Source organism: Paralichthys olivaceus, chromosome 23 (genome assembly GCF_024713975.1).
Source record: "Paralichthys olivaceus isolate ysfri-2021 chromosome 23, ASM2471397v2, whole genome shotgun sequence".
Classification (NCBI taxonomy): Eukaryota; Metazoa; Chordata; class Actinopteri; order Pleuronectiformes; family Paralichthyidae; genus Paralichthys; species Paralichthys olivaceus.
This window is the reverse complement of record NC_091115.1, coordinates 14,857,118-14,883,832: the sequence shown is the minus strand read 5'-3', so window position 1 is coordinate 14,883,832 and position 26,715 is coordinate 14,857,118. Positions and strand designations below refer to the sequence as shown.

The window sequence follows — 26,715 nt, the reverse complement described above, 5'->3', positions numbered from 1 at the left end:
GGGTAGTGGATATATTGGCAGATGATCCGCTGTGGCGACCCCGAAAAGGGAGCAGCCGAAAGATGAAGAAGAAAAATGCACTTAGAAAGACTGGAACAGGACGATGAAATTAAGTGTGTATACATGGCAGCACTTAGCAGTTATACTGCACTTAAATATGAATGACATCAAGTTGAGTGATTATAAAATAGATAGCAGCATAATATATTGTATCATTAGTGACAGCAGATATATCAGGCACTAGACTTGATGTCCGGCTCACTGCATAATCCATAGACTATGCACAAAGGGCCTGTGAAGACTGTTGGCTGTGTTTAATGGATCACAAGTGCAGCATTGATTCTGGAGCTGCAAAACAAAAGTCATGGCTGAAGAGACAGCGGAGAGTTGAAAGGGTGAATCAAACCTTTAACAATTAAGGCAAATTGGTGTGCAAGTAAAAATGGCCCTAAAAAAACAATGTGTGTTCACAGATATGTGGAGTCATTACTCAACTTGTGCCTGTTCTCATTTATCTGCCCATCCACATCTACACTGTCACAGTCACACGGATCAACATCTGCACAGTCTTCCTTGTTGTGTCCATCTTTCAGTCGTGCATTTACAGCACACAGCTCCTGGATGGCAGCAAAGGTCTGGTTATGGCGGCGGCAACGGTACAAACTTTTCAGACGCTGTTATTCATGATAATGCCATTATGGTGATGAATTTACACATGATAACAACTCAAAAATGATTTGTCAGCCATCTATATATCAGACAGAATTATTTATAATGCTTTAGTCCATGAGCCTGTATTTGTTTTTACAAATTTTAAAGAAAATGTTGTTTTAGTTGAGTTAATTCTGTGAAGCTCTATAAGTTGATAAAATGTTGTGGGTTTCCAGAGGGATTTACTTAACTATAAAATTATTATTGAGGTTTTAAAGAACTATGAACTTGAGGGTGAAGGACTGGGGACGTTGCAGCTTGTTAAGCCCTATGAGACAAAAGTTATTTGTGAATATGGGTACTACAAATAATATTTGAATGATTGAGAAGAAATATTCAATTTAATCAATGACTGAATCTTACATCTAATTATATTGTTGCTACACCAAAACCTTCTTGTTAATTAAATTATTAGGAGTTTTTAAAGCTGCATCAACTAATTGTTTAGCAGATTCAGTTTTTGCTCAGTTTTCATCTCAACCATCTCCTTCGAAAATTCTCCGAAACTTCAGCTGCTCAATGTTCCTTCTTCTTCACCAGCTCGCGGCCGCTACATCTGCCCGTCTCTTGTTTGATGCCAGGCAGCGAGCGCACAGTGGGCTCATCGGATCTTCTCCTGCTGAGAAAAATGGATGGATAAGAAAACGTGGTTAACAAAAGCAGTTTTTAAGGTGTCGAACCAAAACAACTTAACAGCTAAAAAGGCTTAAAATCTCCACAGAGTTAAAGGGAACTTTAACAGAAGATACACGTACACGTACATAGACGTCCTTCACTTTCAGTATAAGAAATCTGATTAGTGCAGCTTTAATGTTCCATGTACAATTGGCATACAGTTCACCATCCAATATTTGCTTTACAAATGAGAGTTTTTCCTTGCTAAAGCAGCTGCATCTAGATCAAAAATAAAAGTATGCAGTCGCCTCGCACAGCTCCAGGGAGAATGAAAGCCTTTAATGGTGGCAGTGGATTTGTCAGCTGAAGCGCCTTGGAAATGATCATTATCTCTGCTTGTGGCTGCCACATGAAAGGCCCAGCGTTCTGGCAGCAACACGTTTGATAATCCCACCACTTACGGCTGTTTGCGTATTTGCTGGCGGATGTGTTGTTTCTGATAAGACGTCACTGTGTACGTCCCGGCTCCGCGCGGCGGTTAGGCGAGCTGATTAAGGTTTCGCGAAAGGTGCTGGGATCAACTTCCTGCAGTTGAGTTTTACAGCTGTCCCCTCATCTGCACATGTGCTGGGTTTATTGCCACGAAGAAGAACATCGTGTATGTGGTCATATGATGGCAAACAGACCTGTATTGTTTGCTTTAATGGTGAAGGCGATCAAAGCGGGATTATCAAAGAAATGTGTAAACTGCAGGAGGGGAATGAAGCTCTGCCTCGTCTTATTCATGTGGAATTGTAGTCTCTGGTCTCAGGACCTCTTTATCTGTCACCTGGCAACAAACTTGTTGCCTGGATACAACACCCTGTTTCTTATTTCCATTGGATCAAACAGGACCACTGGTTGAAAGACTTGTATCTTTGGACAGGAAGGGGAGGCATCAGCATGATGTCAGCATCCAGAGAGGTTCGCTGCAGCAAACAAAATGTCTTTTGCTTACGTCTTTGTCCCTACAGTTCTGTGAGCATCTGCTCTCTGAGGTTTTGTCCACAATCACCGAGCTTTTGGAGAAACAGCTTGTGTCGCAAATTTGGAAAATCAGAGGAGTCTGTTCACAGACATCTTTTTTTCCCCCTCTAGTGATCACAAAACAGAAATCAGAGTTGATCAGTGCAGCCTTTTCTGACCGAGGGACCTGCTGACAGAGGCAAGAACGTCACCACGGTTAGACGTCAGATCCGTGAGACAGGATGCAACGCTCAGCGTGTCCCATTCTATGTTCTCTGAGCTGCTGCAAGTGGCCAGAAGAACCGCAGTAAAGGTGAGTTAGATAACATCATCAGAACACTATTGAGAGCAGTCAGTGACTCATCACTTTCACCCAAAACAAAGGTGACTCAGTCGGGAGGAGAAAAAGAGACGATGGATCATGTTCATTAAGTGTGTGTGGCCTCTGGGGATGATGTCACTTTAGTTATTGTTATTCTACTGAGGAACATTTCACACATGGCTAATACAGAGTTTTTAATTAGCTGCAATGTTGGCTCGAGAGCTTGTTGATGGTGCTTCTCATTGTCAGACCGAAACAGGGAGGAAGGAAGTAAAGCAGGATGCAGGTTGTACAAAGCGGCGATCTGAATGATATCACAGTTCTAGGGTTAGGGTCAGAGCAACCCTCCACACCTGCTGTACAATACGTGGGATATAAATAAACCGTGTGAAATCTGATAAATGACCACAGATTGTTTTCCTTTGAGTCAGGGTCAGTTGAGGCTGAAGGCTGGAAAACATTGCAGACTCGACTAAAACTCAGTCAGATTCAGTCTCAGCTGTGCACTGAGCTGCATGTTGAAATCTTAAGGTGCGTTCGAATCGTCAATTTTGCTGAGGAACCTCTTTAACTGAGTGAAATTATGTGGCAGGGACACAATCATTTATTTCTCAACCTACATAAGGTTTTCTCCATGTATACTCTTCACATTGCAGGAGAAAGTGGCTGGTACTGGTCACTAACCCTGATGGTCAGATGGCACAACCCAGAATGACCTTCATCACCAGTACAATGTGAGGATTTTAAAGCGGACCAGAACAATCCTCGATGATTGAAGCCAGCCACTGGTCATAGATACAATCTGCCAAGATGCAGAACTAATATATTTAAAAAGACATTTATCCCTGCTGCCATCAGCCTCTTAAATGACTCATTATGATACATTTCATTTGTCGATGTATTTATTTTTATGTGGCTTGACTTTATGTGGTCACCGCTGTACAACTAACTGCCCCTCAGGGGATAATAAAGAAACCTTGAGCCTTGAATTAACATTCAGCGTGTTGGCATGCTAGCATGGAGGCATTACCTTCAAAGTGCAGCTAAGACTGAAAAGGGACGTATTAGATCATTATTCATGAACTAAATCGGTTGGAAATTGAATGGAAATGTTCCCTTGCTGGTGCTACAAGATGCCAAGTCAAAGGTAAAAGTCATTACCCTCCTAGGAAGGAATGATTGCAGTTCATCTGATAATTGTTGGGATGTTTAGTTTAAGTGTCGGGCTGACAAACCAGTGTACCACCATCCCCAGAGCAGCTGTAGAACTCAAAAAGTCTTAATAGAAATGACCGTGATCCTTGTACATACAAGACGAATGAAATGCTCTTTATAAAGTGTTCCTACTTTGCATTGTAGCGATGAAGCGGACCAAATGATGTGACAATCCAGTCAAATGAAGCATGAAATTGATCGTAGGCTGACAAGAGATCCTCACAGTCGCTTCAAAGAAAGTGACATCCTTTCAAACCAAGCATGAAATTGATGGTGGTGGCCAGAAATAAGAGGAAGAGGGAAATAATAATGTAAAACTGATGACTTCCCTTTTGACAGCAACAGTGCTGCAATGGGAACAGCCCCTCTCTCTCTTATATAAATATAAAAATATTCATATGTGCAGCTTGTAGATGAAGTATCTGTCCCTATCTTTTTTTTTTTTTTTTTTTTTACATCCGCAGCCATCACTGAATATTCTAACCCATGAAACTGACAAACAAACTTATCATGGCTCAGGTCAGTCTAGTGACCAGACGGTTTCAGGTTCGATCCCTAACTCCAGTGTGCGTCTCGAGTGTCCTTGAGCAAGTCACTGAGCCCCTCACTGCACCAGATTCTGTGTCATCGCAGTGTGACTGAGACGTACATTGTAAAGTAGTCGACAGAGCAGAAAAGTGCTATCAATAAGACGTGGGTTTCTTTTCCTCACAGAAATTTCCGATTGTTGCTTAGGTACAGATAAAGCCTTCACTTCTCTCTCCCTGCTTTGTCCTTGTAGCTGTTCCCCTGCAGCTTGTTTCTACTATGTCACATTGAGCTACTACTTTGCGTATCGTAGCTATAAGCTTTACATGAAATGACTTGAAGATAAGAAGGGCCTGATGGTTGTCATGTACCTTTTATCCGTGTGAGGGAAATATCCCAGGGTGGCAATAAAGGATGGATCAGGGAGACTGGCAGATGAGCTGTACAGACGTTAAATTAAAAATTAAACTAATGGTTCAATCGAGAGAGACTTATACAGAAAGAAATGAGTAAATTATAATCAAATTCAATTTATTGTGAACAGAGGAATAGACTTTGGTGCCTGGATGTAGAAAGCCGGAAGCAGTTCTGACAAATTAGGTGCTTTGGATATGAAGAGAGACTTCCTCCTGGAGCCAAAACACTGGTGGTGGTGATGAGGCACGAAGCATTAGGTTGGAACTGGGGATGTGTATCGAGAACTGCAACTAAATTGGTACTGGCTCCTCTTTGCTCAGTATCAAAATCTCGATAAGCTTTTGAACGAATGCTGCTGCTTCTGATAATCATGTTTCACTGCAAAATGATGACAGCTGCTGCTTCAGGATTGCCGCTGCCTCGCTGGCCTGCACTCACTTTGCGCTTTACCAATAAATACAGACTCTAATCAGAAGTAATTAGGACCTGTAGAGTACTTGAAGTTAATTTTGCGTTTGTTTGAGAAGAGTAATGTGGTATGAATAAAATACTTACGATACCCATCCCTAGTTGGGACGTGTCCTGAAGGCCTCTGGTTGGATGGTTGAAGGAGGGTGACCTGGTATTCAGAGCTGAGGTGGTGCAGGGATGATCACGGCACTGAGCTGACAGCTGAATGAAGAGGGAGGGAGGACATGTTCAAACGTTCGCTTAAATTCATTTAAAATCTGAGCTCTCCTTGCAAAAAGTGGAGCTTAGAAGAAGCTGAGGTTAAGGTAACTGCATAGCATTAGATTAAATGTGGAGTTTCTCTAGTGGACAAGCCAAAATATTATAGTTTAAATAATCTTTTTCTAGCCATACTCTATGTGCCTTAAATTGACGTGAAGATAATACAAATATTTTATAGAAACCGTAAGAAATTTATTTTCATATTTGTTTAAGTAAATTTTGAATCAAACTTGTAAAGTTACTCTGCCATGTTCTGGTTTCAACCTTAGAATTGGAAGTTAAATTGTGAGTGGATAGAAAATGGAGCACCAGTGTCTCTGGTTTCTTTTTCAAATTATCATTTTCTGATGCTTTCCCTTCTCAGCCACAATCCTGATTCCTCACTGTGGGTGTTTTGTTTTTTTTAACTGTGAATGAGCAGCCAACTAAACCAGTGCTATTTGTGACTATATCCTCACAAAGCTTCAAGCCTGCGTGACGTATCTCCAGTCAAAAGCTCGCCCTGGATATTCACACTTGCTCTGACGTGGGACACCCTTAATTAGAATTTCATAGACACAGACATCTCTAAAAATATGACAAACCAAATGTGAGTGGGTTGTTTCCGGAAGGAGTATTTCAATCGGGAGAGACTTACAGAGAAAGAAATGAGAAGGAGTGAATCAGAATGAAATTAAAGTATTGTGAACCGAGGATGCAACTTAGGCTAAAACCTAAACAGTTGACTCTACATGTAAGCATTCCTGAAAGGTTCAAGACAGTTTGAAGCACTGGGTGATGTTATGAACCATTTTCCACTCATACATTTAGATCTTTTTAAATACATTTTGTAACAAATGTATCATTAAAACCTGCATTAATGTGTTTCATCATATAACAGTCATATAATCTACTTTTCAGCACTAAAAGCAGTGAAATTCCTCAATATTATCATGGAGTCAAACCCCATTTGATCATTTTTTCTGTTCTAACCATTCAATATATTAACATTCATGTCTTTACTGTGTATATTATTTGTCATTGATAGTGGTGGATTCAGATTGCAGGTTCAGGGTTTTTGATTTTTGTATACAAAAAGAACAAAACAATACTTTGCTTGGGTTTGCTGGAAAAAAACACACCATGTGCTGTTCTGTTGTGATTTTGACAAACTATCTTCTCAAGGAACGTCATGTTAAATCAACCAGAGGTGAAAACATAAGGATTACAGCCTAAACTAGATTAAACTGCTGAATATACACAGTGACCCAGCTTGGTTTGGCTTTGACCTGCACAGCCTCCTCAGCAGGTTGGCAGCTGTCGGAGTTCAGCGTCTGTATCAAACCAGGAATAGGCAACTGGCAATGATGGCTGCTGGGATGCAAGTCCCATCTCCTCACAAAACCACATGTAATGAAATGAGCAGTCCATCAAAGAAGCCACCACCACCTACTCCTCCCCTCCCCCTAACCACTCTTCGTGGCAACTGGGGGTGGGTACCCACATCCCACCTCGGCTGGACCTGGATTCAGGAGATACTGGTTGCGTGTCTTTTGAGCGGGCCGATCACCTCTCGGAGAGCTGGGAAGAGAGAGAAGAAGAGAGACGAGGGGAGGGGGAGAAACAAAGAGACAACTGTCATTGTGAACCATGACAATATGTCTGCCCTGGTCTGCTCACATATACAACTATTACTGGCAACACCGCTATCACAAGATTCATTATTTGTGCTCATTTCATCTCTGTCAGACATTTTCTTTTGTGTAAATGATCTCAGCATTGATACACCTCTCCATTTGTTAGACACTGTTGTTTCTCATGAATGTTGTAAATGTTGTTATTTTATATATGTTGTATTTCTGCCCGTCCTGGGAGAGAGATCCCTCACTTGTGGCTCTCTGCAGAGTTTTTCTTCACCGCTGAAAAGGTTTTCCTCATGGGTGTCACACCTTGCTAAGTCCTGGGAGGCAAATTATGAATTTGTGCATACTGTGCTGTACAAATAACATCTGATTGATTGATGGTTCAGCATTTCAAAGTAAAAGCACTGCAGCATTTCTGCTGTTTTGTTTTAATACGATTTTAGTGTTATCGCAGGAGCAGCAGTTGCACAGTTTCCTTCAAGGAAATAAAAAACTGAAACCTTACATCGTAGCTCCGCTGCAGACACGCTGCCTGTGTGAACAAAATACAAACGTGACACCCAGCAGATCCGTGGAGCAGCTGTTACGCTCAAGCAGTCACACCTGAATTTAGAGCTGTCCACTTGTGATCGGATCACCCGACCTCACCCTCACCCTCTGAGCAGGGTCTCAGTCATGTGGCGTCCAGTTGACCAGAGCTGACTCAGTCACGGGCATTCGTGCTTACAGAGTGTTGTCAGTCACGCTAAAATCAGTAGCCCTCCAGAGTGGTGTAAAGTACCTGAAAGCTGACATTAACACAGTGTGACTCAGGAGGTAGAGTGGGTCATCCACCAACCAGAAGGTTGGCAGTTCGATCCCAGTCTCCCCCATTCTGCGTACCCAAGTGTCCTTGGGCAAGAAAGTGCTGCACATTGATGTACTGTGCGAATGTGTGTATGAATGGCACAACTGAACTGTAAAGCAGTTTGAGTGTTGAGCCATTTAAAACACAATAATCTGCCGTTGTGTCGCAGGGCGGTTTTATCTTACAGTTTTTCACTCTGTGCTCTTATGTGGGTGTAGAGTTGTTGGAGAGTGTATGTAAATGGATATGAATGTGTTACCTATAAAGACCACTCACAGTGATCAGAGCTACACATTAGCACTTCACTGTGAAAGACACGTGGCGACGCGACAGTGAAAGACATGTCACACTGAGAAAGCCTTGTCGAGTGCACAGAATGACAGATTGCCCCGAGAACGCCATTAACTGCCCCGATCAGAGACGAATGAGGGATCATTTGCATACAAATAGTGTGCCTATATGAAACAGTGATGGATGAGCACATGAGTACAGAGTCAATCACTGTTTCCACTTCTTTTCTGCATGACGGACACGGTGCCGGGGGGGTCACATGACAGAAAAGTCATGTGAGGAATTGGTAGATTGATATAAATGTTTCTCTGGAGCGAAATTATATCAGTGGTTGAGGTACATTTCTGTGGGTGGAGCCAAACTTTCCTGGGAAAGTAACATCAGAAATGAATCCCAGAAATATTTCTTTTTTGACCACAGTTTCTTTTCCTATTTTAATATTGATAATTACTATGATATATTTCAAATAATTATTCCATTTAAGTTTAAAAACATTTTTGCTCCAGAGTGAAGTTTGTGGTTTTAAACTCTTTTACAACAAATTACACTTTATAAGCACAAAAAATGTTTAAAAATCGGAGGAAGATTGTGTGTTATACCTTCTCTCCATGCTTATACAATACATAAGCATTATGAAGATATACTGTATATTGGACCTTTAATACATTGCTATTGATTCACATTCATAATTATTTAATAAGAATTATTTTACAATAATTATTGCTATTAATGTTTTATTGCCCAGCTCCACAGAGCCAAGTCTATTGACATCTTTCCTTACAGGTTGTCCTCTTAATTCGAAAGCCTGGACCGAATGGCTGTGTCCTGGAACTGGATGGCGATGCCATTAATCTGCCAGGTGACTTTTCCACCTCTGTCATTCCTCTCTTGCCCCCAGATAATGGGCTTCTATTAAGTCCACCAGTGTAATCACCCAGACTCCCTGACCACCATTGCTTTGGTCTGCACACACATTTGTCTCCCACATCTCAGAGAATGTAGGGCACTGGTAAGGCATGCTGAGAGATGGCAAGGTAAAGAAAAGTTTTTGGTTCCAAACATGTCTGGAGAAGACTGTGACCTATATAAAACAATGGGTTTTAGCTGGTGTCACCTCTGTCTTTGTGACATATTTTGTTCACAAAGCAAATACAGTTTTACATCTTTGTGGTTTGTATCTTAGCCTGGTTCAGACATCTGAATTACTGATTCAAAAACAGTAGTGCTGGTTCTGTTCCCAAGTTAGAAAAACAAGTTAGCCTATCAAAGCTTTGCAGGGATGTAAGGGACGTAATCTTCTAGTGCCTAAGCCAGAAGAGTAGAGTACAACAAACCAGTACAAAACCAGATGGGCATCATTGGAGCAGGCGTGACAAATGATTCCATCATGTTACAGGTAAACTTATAAATATTTTCAGAAGAAGCCAACATGTACATTTTAGTACATTGGGACTTTTCATCACGTTCCAATCAAGGGCTGCCTCAATCCATTCACCTGTACATCAAATTCAAAAGTGTTGAGATTACAGCAACTCTGTATTTTCAGTTTTTTTAAACTTTGCGAGAAGTTGTGCTGAAAAAACTCCATAAAAACGATTCAATCTAAAGTTTCTATGACAGCAGCAGTTTAAACTTGTTTTGCTGGCAGTGTTGTTACTTAGTCGAGCTCAGCTACGCATGGGGTCCCTCAGGTATTATACAATACTTAAACATGCAAATTCCTCTTTGCACTACTTTGATCCAAGTCGTAGACGCCGTATAATGCCGCAGCAGGCTAAAGACACAAAGCAGATCCAGAAACACAAGTCGTCAGCAGTGTTGTGACGTTCGCAAACGATCCGATTCTTTTCAACGGCTCTTCGGTATGAACAAAAGGTGCTGAGTCATACTTGGGAGACGTTCCTTTTATCAGTGTGCCCACACATTTCATCCACTGCCTGCCCTCAACAAATAAAATCCACTCCAGTGATGCTACTCCCCTTTTTTACGTGAAATGTGAGATGTAAAGGGGAGTAGTGTCACTGTGGCAACGTCAGTTCCATCGGAGCAAATATTCTCCAGGACTGGACAAACTATCTCAGAGAGGAGAATTCACATTAAGCCCTCAAAGGTGAGGGAACTTGCTTTCTTGAACGCAAATCAGCCACAGATGATGGAATAAAGCTTTTTGAGCAGTACTGAACAAGCCTCAGATTTGTATCAAGTTGCTTGGTTAACATACAGAAAGAAAAAATATCAGTGGGTGACGGATAAATACCTAGTATCTGTACCAGGTGTTGCATAAATAATAACGTTGGATAGTTTGTTGTTTGTTCCAATAAGTAAATTCAATTAAAAGAATTTCAGTTTTCATCGATATAATTGTGAATGGTTATAAGTACAGGTTGTGTACGCTTTTCCAAAGGCAGGTGAACATCCATCCATCTCAAGAGGATAAGTGATCATGTTTGAGTTCAAGTGGAAACAGTGTCATTTCAGTACAGCATGTGACACAATCATGCTGGAATGTAGGAATCGACACCTTTAGATACATTTCACTATAATGATTACATTAAATCAATTACATTAACAAATGTTGCCAAAGGACGTCCTTTCGATATGAAAATATAAAACTAAAACCATTAATTATAACACCCAGGTTATTTATTTTCACATGCTTATACAGACCACAGGTGTTCATCAGAAACTGCTTCTTGTCAATTCCAGTGAGGGAGAGGAGCACGAACAGTACAGTTACACATGATTAAAGAATCATTTTTCATATGAATTGCTCCTAATCTGTGCAACTCATCTGTTTAACATTAATTGGCTCATTAAATCACTGCCAGCCGCCTGACACCAGTGTGAGATTAATAAGCTCCATGTCTGTGATGTGGACAAATTCTCACAGCTTCAGTGGCGCTGCGGCTCAGTCGACACAGAGGGTTGTTAAGCTAGATGAGGAATTCAAGGGGGAACGCTTCTAAAATAAACAAACTTTTAAGACCACTCATCTTCAATTAATATGAAGGAGAAGCACTGAAAGCGTGAGGTCAGAGAAATATTGTTCTTTTCCTCCAGAGAGTCACTGGTGTGCGCTAAAAATAACCAGTGGAACAAGCACATCAGTCTGCAAAGGAAGCCAGATTAGGTGCTATATTAGTCAGTGGGTCTCCACTCCAGGCATACAAGTAACACTGATTGCTTTTACTCTGCCCCCCTGAAAATTACTAAAAGCCCAGAGCAGGAAGTAGAACCGCTGTTCAACTTCACAGAGCTGTACAACACAAGAGAGAGTTTGAGGCGGAGAGGTATAAACTGTCACTCTCTCCATACACAGGATGAAATACTATTTCTATACACCTGTCAAAGCAGATTGAGAATATCATTTCAAATGACATTATCAAGAGTATATTTTATTGTAGAAGACACCGGCTAAGATGTTAATAGAGCTTTTAAAGATAAGGGCCAACGACGGTGTTGATGTACAAAAGTTGTAGCTGACCAATTAGCTGCAGATCCCTCATATTTATACTGTAATCACAGAATATAGTTAGAAAGCTATGAAGATGCATTAGCTGCAAAATGTTAAGAAACAAAGGCCACCCTTCCCCATGTATTCCACATAATCAGTTATGGTTGTGGGGAAGGTGGGTGTGTCCACACTCATCACCAGCCAATAGCATAATAATCAAAAGGCCCACTTGGACATGCGTGTTTGTGTCAAACTGCAGGTCAGAACCGGTGGCGTGAAGCTGCTGGCGCTGCTGCACCACGATTGGACGAGCCCCCTCAACCTGCTTCAGTAATGCAGCCCCCTAAGTCTCGAGGAACAGGGTGGAAAATCCAAAGTGACTGGAATTATGTAAAGTAACACACTACTGGCTTTTTTTAGAAATGGACCGCCTCCTGTCGGCATGGTAACCAGCTGCCGTAATTGCCCCCCCCCCCCCCGGTTCTACTGGTGTGGATCGAGGCATTCTCCCCGTCACTGTCTTGCGTGTGCGGTTCTGCATAATCGAGGTGGGGACAGAGAGGTGAACAGTTTCGACTAATTCAGCCAAATCAATACGCACACACATTTTGCTTTTACCTGCTCATTGATAATAACAGCCTCTCACTAATCCTCTCCTTAAGCAGCTCTGACACGCCGCTGCTTTCACATTCGGCCTGCTTGTCTGATGGCATCAGCTGTAAACTGCCAGGACAGTGGCTTTATTACCCGTCTGTGACATGTTTTGAATTCTTCTTTGCACTTCACGTAACCTCAAACTGTCCCAGATCTCTTTTTTTTCTTTTTATGTGACACACATCAGATTTTTTCTTTTTTTTTTTTTTTAACCAGCATGAGAATCAAAACCTTTTTTTAGTGCGTGTCAATCCGGGACATGTAAATCCTTGCGTTCGAGCATGTGACCTACATGCAACCTGTATTTTGAATAGACTGCTATTGAGTCAGCGTTGCCATGACGATAAATAAATCTTTATTCACCTGAGACAGCTGTCGTAATGCAGCTCCGCGGAGTACGTAGAGAAACAACACTGAGAAGTAAGACAAACAGTGATGCGATTGGTATTTGGGGAGTCTCAGCTCATCAGCTCAGATAAATACAAACTGGAATGTGACATCATCTTCAGAGCACTAACATCTGATCCTATTGTTATCAGACACATTACGAGAGGGAACAGATCTGAATAAGGTGTGAACACATCCGTATTCACACCTATTCCCCCAACTCTGCATGTATCTGAGTTTCACCTTGAAGGAGATAAAGACCTTATTTTGCACTCACACAAACACACACACATTATCACACATGTACAGGTATCCTGATTATACCTGATTGTACATCAGGTATTGAAAATCTCCCACAAACGATGCTATCAAAGCCCCTCACTGTCTTTTTATTCCCATCCGCCTGCAGCTCTGCACACATTCATTACTGCTGCACAAAGCACTCGCTAACTCCTCACCGATGCACAACACAGTCTATTTATTTGCACTGACAAGCCTATGAAGCCCGTGAGTGTCAGTCAAGATTGAAAATGTTTGAAATATCAAACACTGAAACTCTGGTTCATAAGGTTGCTGTGAAAAGTCTGTCGCTTTCTCCCTCGAGGAGCAAAGTACCTGCAGATTCCTACAGGGTTTCACGCTGCGCCCTCATTGGCTCATTCATTACTTCCACATGATAAACACTCAATAGTTTATACAGCAATTATTGAGATGTCAGGCATCTATGAATGGCTCTGTCACTGACAGGTGTAGTGCTGGCAGGACTGTAATTTTCACATTTCAATGATCAGCATTTTATCGTGGGATGTTTAGAAAAATAAGTGCATGTGGAGTTGTGGCTTGATTGGAAGGTTGTGTAACCACTGTAGTGATGATTTAATGTTAGTCTGACTTCATGAACAGTTTGGTGAGAAAGTCATGCGGCAGTCCGCCAAACATCTAGTAAAGAAATATTAGGTGATATCACGGATGTAGTTTATTAAGCAATATAGGTGAATCCATTCTGAGGAGAAGCTCTGCAACAGATGTCAGGATTTCCACTGGTCAGGAAAACCCACTAACATCTGGCTTTTATCTGCAATGGAAATGGATGAAATCAGCATTCACTCCTGGGTCAAATGACTCTGCAGTAGACCCAGGTTTTTATCAGCTCTGATCAGTACTGATGGAAACGTGACACTCGGGTTAACGCACTTATTTGGCAGACAGCGAGGTGAGAGAGCACCTCAGTTGTCAGTCTTGTGATGTCTAACATGATGCACCGGAGAGGAAGGAAAAATTAATTCCTTTACTGTCAATGGGAAAGGAGTTAATCACCTTATTTAGCACGCTTAAAAATAAAAAGTGTATACACCTGATATTTTTGGTGTAAAAGAGTATAGAGTGTAACTGACCGCTTTGAAAATCTGGCTTTGATTTTCAGCAGGCTTTGTAGATGCAGCACAGGCTGTCCAACTTAAAGAGGTTGGTTTTATTCATGTTTTATAAATGCACCACAAATTTAAAAAAAACTGTGTGAATGATAAATGAAAGGATGTTTTTCAGCCTTTTCATCTTAACTAGTTTATGTTAATTAACAGTAATTCTTTTCTCTGAATGCACGAGTGCACGCATCCCAAGCCGCCGGGACCTGATGGGTCGGGCTAGATTCTGAAAAATATTTTGAGATGGTATTTGGGTTTGCCTGGGCTATCTGCTTGATTTTTTTTAAAGCTGCCTGTTATCAGGAAAACCCTCAGGCTTAGGGGGTGTTCAAGCTCAGGTTGCAATTTTCTGTCCGAGCCCGACCGACAAGAGAAAATTAGCCAAGCCCAGCCTGAAAGTTAATAGCTGAGTGAATGTGACCAAACCTGACCAGAACCCGATCGTCAAAATTTATACCTACACTATAATTCAAACACAATCACTACATCTATGTCCCTGATGGAACAATAATGGAGCTCAGTGCATGAACTCTGTCATTATCAGTACTGACAAAAAAATATGTAGCAAGGCAGTAAACTACTGATCACAGAAGAGATACAGTGTATTAAGAAAATAATTATCTTCTGATAATATATCACCAAGATTGCTAATATATGTTTTACTGCTGGTGAAATGAGGTGGTGAAAAGGGACTTGCAGTATAGTATAGGATTATTGTCTTTAACCATATTTACAAACTGTTTGGCATTAGTTTCTATGACCTTGGGATAGGACATCAATACTGCTGGTCTTTTCTAATCTCATTTTGGAGCAGGACTTAGTTGGGAATCAGACTGTGGATGTTATCGTTATGTGGTCGGGACAATTCTGCAAATATAGTTGTCTACAATTCTTCTATTGTCCTCTATTTTATTATATTTAATAAACCAGTCTAGAAACGGCAATGGGTTTTACGCATTTCACCGCACCTCTCTGAGATTTTGTGATAAATGAATTTTTGAATCACCTCTCAGAGCTGCTTTTCAGAGTGTCAAGAAACATTTGATTAAAAACCCTAATTGCACATACAGCGTTGACAATATAATATCTGCTATGCTGCAATGCCTACAATAGTTCTATCTCAGGTATTCACCTTACTTTCATGGAAATGGAAAGACGATTGGTGCCGTTTGTCATTAACTGATTTATATTTATGCTTTTTTTTTTTTTGAAGTTCAAGGACACAGCACGGCGACATGGGTTTGTTTTGATTTTGAGCATCAGTCACTTTGGCATAGTAAATGTCATTTCCCTTAAGGTGTCTTGTTTTAGTCACAGATGTTTCTTGCCTTCTCATTGGTACCTCTCCAAATAATGTCAGCCTAAATGCGGAGCTGATGCTGCAGCGGCTGATGTTTGTACAACAAAGCTCCGTGTTAGCTGGTGTCATTTGGAGGTTAGCACAGTTGTCGAGCTTGACGCAGCTCATCCGGGAGCCATCAAAAGAAAAAATGAACTGTATCATCAAGTTCGCTCTCTTGCAGACTCTGCTGATTTGGAGGAGGAGGATATTTAGCTTATGGGCGACTCTTACAGGTGACAGTGCTGCAGGGTTTGCCCAGTTTTGTCATACAGAATAGATCTGGTTGCTGGAAAACATCAAAATAGCTTTCTGATCCTGTGGAGCACTTTGTTGCTGTGAGCGTTCCTTATCTGTGTTGTCTAAAATTTGTCAGCTGCTGTTAGGCCCGTCTCAAAGGTTTCCTGCATCAGATAAAACTGATGTCTTCCTCGGTTGCGGATCTACTGTGTGTCAGATTTATTCTGATTCTTTGATCAATTGGAAAACATGCACAACCTGAAATGGCTAAAAGGAATGTTGTGCATTATCAGGGGCCTGTATTTGTAATGACAGTTATCTAAAATATTGATATTTATATTTATAAGAATAACTATTCAGTCAATCAACTAACTGAACAATTCTAACTTTATAGAACAGCTTAGTGTGCAGAGGTTCTCTATAAGTCATATTAGCTGTTTTCACACATGACCTGTGGGTGAAGTGTGGAGAACAGGATACAGAGTTTACCTGCCGTCTGCCTTTTACACATGCACAACAAGGCGGGAGGTTTTCTGCAGAGACACGTTCACATCAGCAACAAATCCTCCGCAGATGAGAAATGAAGCAGCAGGAAGAGGTGCGGAGTTCAGTGCATGTCTGAAAGCAGCTATAGTGAGTGGGTCACAAGGGGCGCAACAACAGCTTTGTGCCCCTGGGCCTCAAAGCAAACGAATCTGGGCATGTTTACTAGTTGTGATTAATTAATTATTGACAATACATTTGCTACAAACAACATATGGAAGGTGGGGGACCTCACCAGTGCTATTCATTAAATTAAGGCTTTGCTTTCCATTCAGAGACTAGTAGAGCAGACATTATTATATTAATATGCTGAGCACACGTTCACATTCATAACTGTGGGATGTCGTAGCTGTGAAATCAGACCTGTGTCAGCACACAATTTCACAATGAATGAGATCTGCAGGACAGGGCCATGACAATAAACAGGTTTATATACTGTGAATATTTTTGTCTTTGTCATAATTAATAGTTTTTGGTTCCTCCACCAACGAACACAACATATACAGGTATTGTACAGAAGACAATAACTGATCTAACCTACTAGTGTCTTATTTCCTGTGTATCTAAAAAAAATCCAGCACAGCAATAAATAAATAAAAAACTCTTCCACCTACAAACGTTAGGATGGTGACCTTGCATCTCCTTCCCTCCTCCTCAGACCTCTCTGTAAGGTGTACCTTCTATCAGTGCCAAAATTTAAAAATTCCATTTCCTTTCCTGCTTTGAAGGCCGTGACTGATGAATGTTGACCTGCAGAGAAATAAAGATGCATGATGAAAATGGCACGGCTCGTCTGTAATGTGGATGTCTTGTTGCAGCTGGGAATAATGAGTTTTAAAGTGATTACTTTCAGGAAAACAGACAAATCATATGTATTATTCCACAGTTGACCTTGTGGAGTGTGTATGTACGTACAGTAGATCCACCTCAGGGGTTTGCATGCAGCTGCATCGCTGTCATGTCCATAATTATAGTAAATATCACTCTCTAGTGTAATATCACAACATGAGGGTGAGTCACATAAGTGGCAGATCTATCATCTTTTCATGATGTATGACTTGACAGCCTGGAGCTTCAAGCAGCACACGTAGATAGCTTTGTATTGCTTGCACTAATGAATCCACCACTGAAACTATATCAGTCTCTGTATCAGGCTTCACCCGACACGATGAATAGCAAAGGAAATAAATAATATTTTATAACAAACATAAATAATAGAAACTATAGGTAATTTGATGGCAATTTAAAAAATATATTTTCTGCAGGGCTGGGCTATATGGAAAAAATCTATCACAATAATCTTTTTCATATCAGTTGATATCGATGTATATCGCAATATAAATCAAATCAGTGCCACTGCACCGAGGCGCATTACTCCGCTGGTCAACAAGTGATTCTGCTCCTCTGCTGTTTTCTAATCTTTCTCACTCAGAGCACCACATTGCGTCATAATCCGCGAGAAGAATTTATCTGTCTGCAGGTGTGTGTGTGTGTGTGTGTGCTCGTCTCTGTCCCTCCTCACACACTAACGGAGTGATGGTGTTTATTGTTAAAGTGTAAAGTGAGCGCAGGTCAGAGGGGGAGTGAAGAGGAAGCAGACTCTGACACATAAAGGACACATACTGTCCTGATCCTGAGGCAGCGGCGGTTATAATTATTCAGCGGTGGAAACCCGCTGAATCAATTATGTTCAGTCACTTCATTGATGCAGAGTCGTCCACCTCCCTGCAGGAGCCCAAACATTAGCACGTGTGCTCCTCCTACGCTCTGTGCTGTGTAACCTGACGTGGCTGTAACTCTATTCCTGCCACGTGACTGGTTTGGGCGGCGCTATTCTCATTATCATTGGTTGTTCATGTCGTCTGTCAAAACATGGGAGGAATGAGTTCTATCGAAGAAATTATATTGCGATATTTATCTTATCTCTTATCCAGAAAGTTCTGTCACAAGGTTCTAAATAAAATAAAAAAACAGGAACGAAAGCAGTTGCGAAATCTAGTGAGGGCTGCAAATTGGCAACATTGATTGAGAGTAATGATCCACTCAGACGGCAAGTGGCTGACCAGTTAATGAAAACTTTGAGGGCGTCCAGTCTAGGGGTGAGGCAAGACCGGGAATGGAAAAATCTGTAAAAAAAAAATAAGTACAAGGAAAACAAAGGTGACAAGGTTACATCACCGTCCTTTCAAATCTGAGGAGGAAATCTTGGAGGCTGGAGGAAGGAGATGAAGGAGATGAAGGAGATGAAGGATGTCTAAAACGACAGCTGTGCTTGATGGATTGGTCATTGTGCGCGCCAACTATGATGTCATGACGCCTTTTCCTTTCATGCTTGGGGCTGAGTGACTCATTGCAATTTCCTAAATGATAAGTGTTGTCACTGAGAAAAATACAACCAATCGCAAACAAGAAGAAAAACAAACAGAACAGTTTGGCACTAGTTTGTTTCCTCCAGGAGCACTGCTACTTTCAAACCATTCACTGAGGTTTTTCTATGATTTCCTGCAGAATGCCTCGTCTTTACCAGAAGCGTCTGCAATCTCTCTCCATGAGTCATATGGGAGTCTCTTTGCTCCCTCATCAGTGACATGGTCTGTAGAGACAGCCCTGTTCACAGCCTCTTTCCTCCAGCTTAATCCGTGTTGTACTAGACGCACGCTGTGACAAAAACGTTGGGAGGTGCACAGCCAGCCCCAGAGTCACTGCATCATTACGTCATTTCTGTGTTGTGTCGTGCAGGGATAAAGATAGTGAGCATAAGCTTGGCTTTAAGCAGAAGCATATTGCTGGTTTGATACATGGGGGAGAAAAGTGATAGAAGTTAACGAAGCTATCCCGCTAATCTGAGGCTGTCCTTGTAAAAGGGGCGTACACTGGATATTCTAAGTGGCTATATCTTGCTTATATTGGGTCACCTTGGTTGCTATGGTTACTGCTGATGATAATGGGGCACATCCTGAGCTACAGATAAGTAGTGGACTTTAGTAACCTTTTCAGACTTGTACTGAATAGGGAAGGCCAACTGAATAAGACAATATATATTCTAATTAGGAAAGAGCATAAAGGTAAGAATAAAATAAATCTGTGACAAAATCAACTCAGTGTGTAAGACTTAGGTGAAAGGGATCTATTGGCTGAAATTTAATATAAAATAAACCTAGTGATGTTTTCACGAGTGTGTAATCATCCAATCATACAAATTGTTGTTTCTTTACCCTAGAATGACCCGTTACATTTAAATACTTTCTATTTACATCAGGAAGGGGTCCTCTCTATGGACGCCGCCATGTTTTTATATAGTTCAAACTGGACAAACTGAAGACCTTTTGAGTTTTCATGAAAATACCATGGGTGTTTTTCATGTTTGGAAGGGGAGGGTGATGAGAGGGTTATTCAGCTGCAACATGAAAATTCACCACTAACTTCTACACACTGAACTGTACTTAATATTACAACTTTTACCAGTTTTTCCCACTTTTGGTCGAAACCAACTTTTTTATAATCCAATATAAAACATTACTGTGCTTGTGATCAGGGAGTGAGCTATAACATTATCAAAGTTATCATTTCAATTAACACCAGGGCTTTATCCTAACCTAGTATATTTGGGTATAAGTGTGCAGGGAGACAAACAGCTTTGAGAACTGGTTGGTCTCTGTGAATTCTAAATTTGTTGTTGGGTCTGTGGAAGATAAATCAGTGGAATATCTGAAAATGCTTTGATTAAAGAGTCTGAAGACTGTGGTACTTTTCGACTTTAAGTTTTCATTTTCCCACCCAGAGAAAAAGTCCCAATCACAATTTATTTTCTTTGTGCAAAGCTTGGTAATTCACATACTTCAAATTAAAGCTACAAATAAAGCCCTTATTTTCAGACTAATCTGAGGAGTTACACAACTAAAACACTAGATGCTACATTTTCCATCATGCAACTTAACACTGCTTTTTTTAATTGCAGCATAGTCTGTTCTCAGCTAATTTAGTCCTAACATTCTGGAAGTCATCACCTGCATGTGTGCTTCAGTGCAGGCATAGAAAATTGTGCTAGTTACTTTTGAATGGCAGAGAGGGAAGTAATGCTTTTGGGGAAATCCTTGCAAAAAGTAATAATAATATTTTCTACATTATAGTGGACACTACAGCAAACACTGCTTATAGTATTTGCATAGCATGATTTGGAACTTTTACATACTCTGCATTTTTTCCCTGTGGTGTGACAAACTCAGAAGTCTTACAGGGTCGCAGAGGGGCCGGGGCCACTCCCAGCTGACAATGGGAGAAAGGTGAGGCACACCCTGGAAAGCACATCTCAGGGCTGATATAGAGACAAACAACCATTAACACTCATGCTCACGCCTACTGTCATTGAATTACAGTCTCTAATTAACCATCAGTCTTTGGACTGTGGGAGGAAGCTGGAGAAAACCCATGCAGACATAGTTGCCAACCACCGCACCACATTTTTTAATTGACAATCTGTGAACGTGGGTCAAGAACGCTGATTCCCCTGTTCCTATTTCAATAACATTCAATGTTGCCTTCACCAGACCTCACTATAGAAAAAGAGCTCTTACCTTCACCCCCACCAGGAGAACTGGAGGGAAATGAAATATATCATAGATCTGTAAATTCAACGTGTATGGAATGTTCACCCTGTAGCTCTGCAGTGCTATTAAACATATTGGTTGGCCTGGGTCTGCTTCACCACGCTCCGGCGGTAATGAGGAGCCAGTGAGTGGAGTAAGGCAGTCACTGGAACGCAGCGGCTGCTATATGTTGTGCAGCAAACTGTTGGGGATAATAATGATCTACTGGACTTGGTCATCACATGAAAGCTCCAGGTAATGAAGCAGAGAGATTTAAAGAAGACCTTCAGATGACTTCCACAGCAGGAGACGTGCTGTAATGGAGCTAGATTGAGCAATAAAACAAAAGCCTGTGCGGCATGCGGGGATGGTGCCATTTGTGTGTGTATAGATATATATGAACTCTGTGTGTGTGTGCATATACAGTGTTGTGAAAAAAGAAAAGAACTGACAACAATTATATATGATTTTGAAACTGGGGAGGGACTAAAGATGTGGCTCGAGAGTGAAGAGTGAAAACATCAGTCAACTTAAAGGGCAGGTTTAGAGGAATCAATTTCAAACTTTGGACAGCATGGATGGAATAAACTGACCAATCTACACTAAATAAACCATAAAAGTGAGAAATGAATTGAGGGAAAGTTAAATTCAGCCAAATACACACAGGGACTCCAAGAAAAACCTGCTCCGGAGTGAATGCAAGTAAGAGTGCAGCTGCACGACAATGACCAATCTGAAGCAGACAGCCAAGAAAATGCTGGGTGGGTTCTAAAGTCCTTGAGTGTCTCAGCTAAAGCCCAGACTTAAACCCCATAGAACATCTGTGGAGAGACTTGTAGATGTCCGCTCACAGACACTGAACAAGACGACTGCAATTACTTTGTCTGGAATCACTTGAAAGTGGTCTCAGACTTTTGGACTGTATTAAAACATAATAATAATAAAGTATATCTAGAGCTGACTAATTCATTTACTCATTTATTTATATCATAATGTGACATGCAAATAACACAGTAATTGTGACTGGATTTGTCATTTATCTAATGAAAACTACAGTTTTCTTCCTTCAAACAACAATTATACTTCATCTTAAAACCCTGAAAAGGTGTTGATGCTCAGTACAAATATCTCTGGCATAGACTGGGAATAAAATGGGCCGTTGTGGGTCAGTGTCAGAAAAAGCATCAGAGGACACCAAGGACCCAGATGGATAAGATGGTAATCGGGTTGTATAACACACACAAGGAGAAATGTCTTTCCTCCAATAACAAACAAAGTCACACTACAAGATTAGATGATAACAAAATTATCTTTCCAGAGGAAGCCACACACGTGTATAGCTTTACACACAGATGTCAGTCTGTGACCTTTTGTCCTTAAAGAGAGGACGTGTTGTGATGGGCCTGTCTGTCCTGGTGACATTTCAAAGAGCCCTTCACTACTAACGCAGTGCCAGTTGTAAACCTGTCTTTGGGGTGAGCTGTTTTCTTGGAATGTGGTTATGCTCCGCAGCGACTTTAGAAATATTTCATTTCATAAGTGAGTCCTCTTCGAACAGTTCTGTCCCTAGTTTATTGTTTGTGTGCAGAGCTTTTTCTACAGTCTGTGGGGCAGAGTGAGGTTAGAAAACTTTTACAATTGATGTTTATCATCAAATGAAACAGACCTAGCTTTAATACTGCTCACGTGTGGCTTATCATACATTGCATGTCAGCTATTTCAGAGGCCTGTTAAGGAATTGACACATCTCCAGAGCTCAGTTCATAACTTTTCAGGTTGGTGACTCAAAATCAGACGGGGTGAGTCCGTGGTAATCTGAGCCTGAATTCTGTAACTAAAGTTCCGTTTCAGTTTTTACATCACCAGAAAAAGTGACTTGATTCTTGGCAATGCATTGTGATAAAATGCTAATGGCCAACAATGACTAACAAGAGTTTGGCTGCTCTGAAGAATCTGAAGCATTTAAACCACCTGGATCCTTCACTTGTAATATCTGTGACATTTTTATTTTACTAAAGCATCTGTCAATTTTATCATGGGATCATTTTGTTTTGGCTGGAGTTCTCTTTATTCAGCTTTTCCAGTTCGAGGCAAAATTCACTTGTGATCTCAGTCTTGGTTGAAAGTGAGTGTTTCGGTTAATGTTTTTTAGTGACAAAAGGAAATATGGATGACAACAATAGAGCGGTATTATACTTTGAATGTCAAACGTGAAAAAACTGAAAATGGCTTCATTTGAAAGCAAAGGACAGCGAGTAGCTTCACTACTCCACTCAGCCAAGTGAGACCCCTCTGATTCTATGTGTTCGCAATGGTTGTTGATAAAGGTTTGCAGAGGTCAGACAGATGGGGGGGGGGTTGCTGAATAAATTGGTCACAAATCAGAATTTGAATCCTGAGACAGTATCTGTTGCCCTGACAACGGCAGCTGTTTTATTCAGAAGTTTAGAGAGAGTTTTTCAGGCCAAGTTAGAACCATGGACTTAAATTGCACCAGATATTATTAAATTCATCCAGTTATGTTCCAAAATTAGACAATGTAAAACATTACAGTGATCAGAGGTACATCTGATATTTAGTTCATAAACTTACAAATGAGGAGAAATAATAATTTGAAACAGCAGATAAATTATAATCATGTGTTTTTTATGAACAAACCAAAAATGACTATGTCCAATATGAAGTGTTGCTTAGTACTACAGACAATTATCACCAACTCTGCAGTTCCCCCCTGCATTATAAAAAATGGCACTGTTTCAAAGATGAAACTGATTCCTGGTCTTAAATTCTGAGAAGAAAAAAACAAATTGGTTATAGGATAGGTTGAAATAACAATTTAGTTAAGGTCTGTAAACCTTGAGGTTTGGGTTAAGATCAGTCACAAGAGTCTCCAGTGATAGACGACCAAGTTATTTATATGAATTTAAGATTACAGTGAAAATAATTATGCTCATTAAATCCAATGGTAAAGCCTACATGTGGCAGCATTAGTGGGGTTGTGACAGAATCCTGTCTCAAATCAGTTTGGGTGCAAAATGTTTTGGCAAGATCAAACCTCTACGACAGATGGCTGAAATAAGGCAGCGGCAAAAAGGTCACTGAGGCATTTGGAGCAACACAGAGATGATTATTTTGGTGCAGAGGGGAGAAATCAAAGAGACAGAACTGATGACAGCACCACTGCTACAAAACCAACCATTATCTCCATTAAATCCTCCCAGTGTGACCAACTGTGTGTGAGCAGGTTACAGCCGACAAGGGTACAGCCACACACAGAGAGGAGACAGCTGTGACATCATCGGACCTGTCTACCATTGGCTTTCTGGGAAGCCCCAGCAGCCCTCTCACCAGATCAATTTGGTTGGCCCCTGGAGGCACGGCTCCTTGTGTGCACGACGCACCCACTCCCACTTTTCTCCCTCAACCTGTCATCATTTACATTTTGATGGGTCTCCGCTTGTGACGAATACTGATTTCTATCGAGGTCAAAGCTGCAACACGGGAAAGCGAGACGCAGAGAGGAAGAGAAGGAATAAGCGCTGTTGGGTGAATGGCTGGAAGGGCCATGAGGAGTCAGACTGCAAGAACAAAATGAAGAGTTAGCTAAAGGGAGGTGGAGGTAAAACCGAGAGGTACGCTCCTCAAACATTCACGTGTAATTTCGGATGATTCAGCTAATTGGAAACACTGATGCCAGGTCGTGATCTCTGTTTTCAACTCCGTTCCAATTAGTGAGACGAGTTCTCTGAAGAACAAACGCAGAACTTAAAAAAAGGAAAAACTAAAAGAAAAGAGAACAAAAAAATGATTCTGTTTCGGCAACAATATTTCAAAAAGTGTCCTGAACTTCCCCGGCTTTCATGGTGCTGGCCTGACAGCTTTCTGCCATTGGTGGGTTATATTTTCACAGTGATAACTCACAACTGTCACAATTTCAAAAGCCTTTTTGACGTCCAACATGGACAGGGAAAACTCCTCGACTGGCACTGGGGAATAAGTCCATTGCTTTTTAAGCACATTTACCTTTTGGTATAAAAGAGGTATAAAGAAACAATATGTCAGGTTTGTCTTTTTTCTTTTGCCTCCTGGCCATACATCCATCCACCTGTGTTTATCATACAAATACAGCAGACTGCAGCGTTTTAAGGACTAATAGCAATTATTTATGTGATTGCATAAAACAGGGAAAAACACAGACGGTTGAAATGACAGAGACACCCATCCATTTCATTGGATGACCTTGATCCTGTGTGAGAGTCCAACAGGAGCTGTCAACAGTGATAGAAGTTCCCATTCACACATAAGCATATATCTCCCAAATCTGACATTTCACCCTTCAGGATGTATGTTGTGCTGTTGTGCACTGCTGCACTTAATCTCCAAGAAACACACACATACAGCTGTTGGTGTGTGTCCTCCCTTGAGGAGCGGAGCATCTGATGATCACACGCAACAAAGAAATTATTTTTTTTGTCATATATGATGGATACTTTGTGGGAATAATAAACTATTCAGCACGGAGTAAATAAAAACAAGTGTCATCTGCAAATATGATTACTTTCATCAGTCATGACTTGTCTCTGTGGACAAAAACACTCAGTGTCTCTTGCTCTACATAACCATTTCATTACACTTTCATGATGTGAATGGTTTTTTTTCTCTTTACACTGAAACCCACTGAGACCCAGTTAAATTTTCAGGGACACAAAGAAAGGCATTAGTTTTGTGAGCCATCAAAACTAAACTTGGAGTATCCCACTAATATTTTTGCTGCCTCAGTACCTAGGGGTGGGAATCTCTAGGCACCTCACGATTCGATGCAATTCAGAGGTCTACGACTCAATGATGAAATGATTATCAATGCTTCTCGATGCATCGAAGAATTGTATTTTCATACATGACTTATTTTTTTATCATTGTGTGACTACTGGAAGTGTGTAGCCTCATAATTTGTGCTTTAAATTTGAGACTGTTACTGTTGATTCAAGTGTACTGTCATTTATAAAACAAGGTTTATGACAGTGGTCAGTGATCTTCACACTGATTTAACATTCATTCAGTTCAGACGTGTGTGCTGCATCTTTAGCCCTTACTGTATCAGGGGGGCTCCATCTGGTCAAGAAGAGATTCTGTCTCTGAATCCATGCAGAGTTGTCCACGTCCTCTATTCAATGCATCTAAGAACAGAGAAATGTCCCCACCTCTGTTAGTACCTCACACACTGAAGTGTTCATTGTTGAGACCAAATTGTCCCATTTGTCTCTTACTCAACAGGCTTTAATGGATTTGCCTTCATCTGAGCACTTAGCACTACATGTATTCAGAAAGCAGTTTGGAATGTAGTGTAACTATGATTGAAATGAATGTCAAAACAATGACTGAAGGGTGTCACAGTGTTAAGAACGAATGTACAGCCCCGCTATTCAACACACACACATAAATATCAGGTAGGAACATGTTGCACAGTCTCTCAGGTTATCCACCTTGGTTTATGTGTTTTACTTTGTTGTAGCATCTCCAGCGCTGCTGTTTAATTATGTATCATTCCCTGATGTACTTGATCGGAGTCCCACAATTATGTTTGTCAGGAGTGAATTTAAATACCAAACCCACTTTCATCTCAATTTCTCTTACATAATCCTATTTATATTCACTGCTGCTTTGTCCTGAGAGTGTGCCCTGTTGCCATGGTGATCTATGAGGGGATGGATGCTGTTTGAAGGGCAAATTGGGAGTGGGGGGTTGGTGGGGGCACAGCCAACAGCCTGATTTAGGAACACAGC

At 41.0% G+C, this 26,715-nt stretch overlaps 1 long non-coding RNA gene across 3 annotated transcripts in view; it reads right to left on the bottom strand.

Moving 5' to 3' along the window:
• Positions 1-1,185: 1,185 nt before the first annotated feature.
• LOC138406793 (uncharacterized) overlaps positions 1,186-26,715 on the bottom strand; it is a 42,723-nt gene continuing 17,193 nt past the window's right edge. Inside the window, exons 2-5 of one of the 3 annotated variants that reach the window (XR_011240172.1) lie at positions 26,026-26,109; positions 7,036-7,105; positions 5,369-5,485; positions 1,186-1,327 (exon numbers count right to left, since the gene is read on the bottom strand). This is a non-coding gene — a long non-coding RNA (uncharacterized lncRNA). Of the gene's footprint in view, positions 1,331-5,368; positions 5,486-7,035; positions 7,106-26,025; positions 26,110-26,715 lie in introns of all 3 variants that reach the window. The other 2 variants (XR_011240171.1, XR_011240173.1) reach the window with 2 other exon arrangements.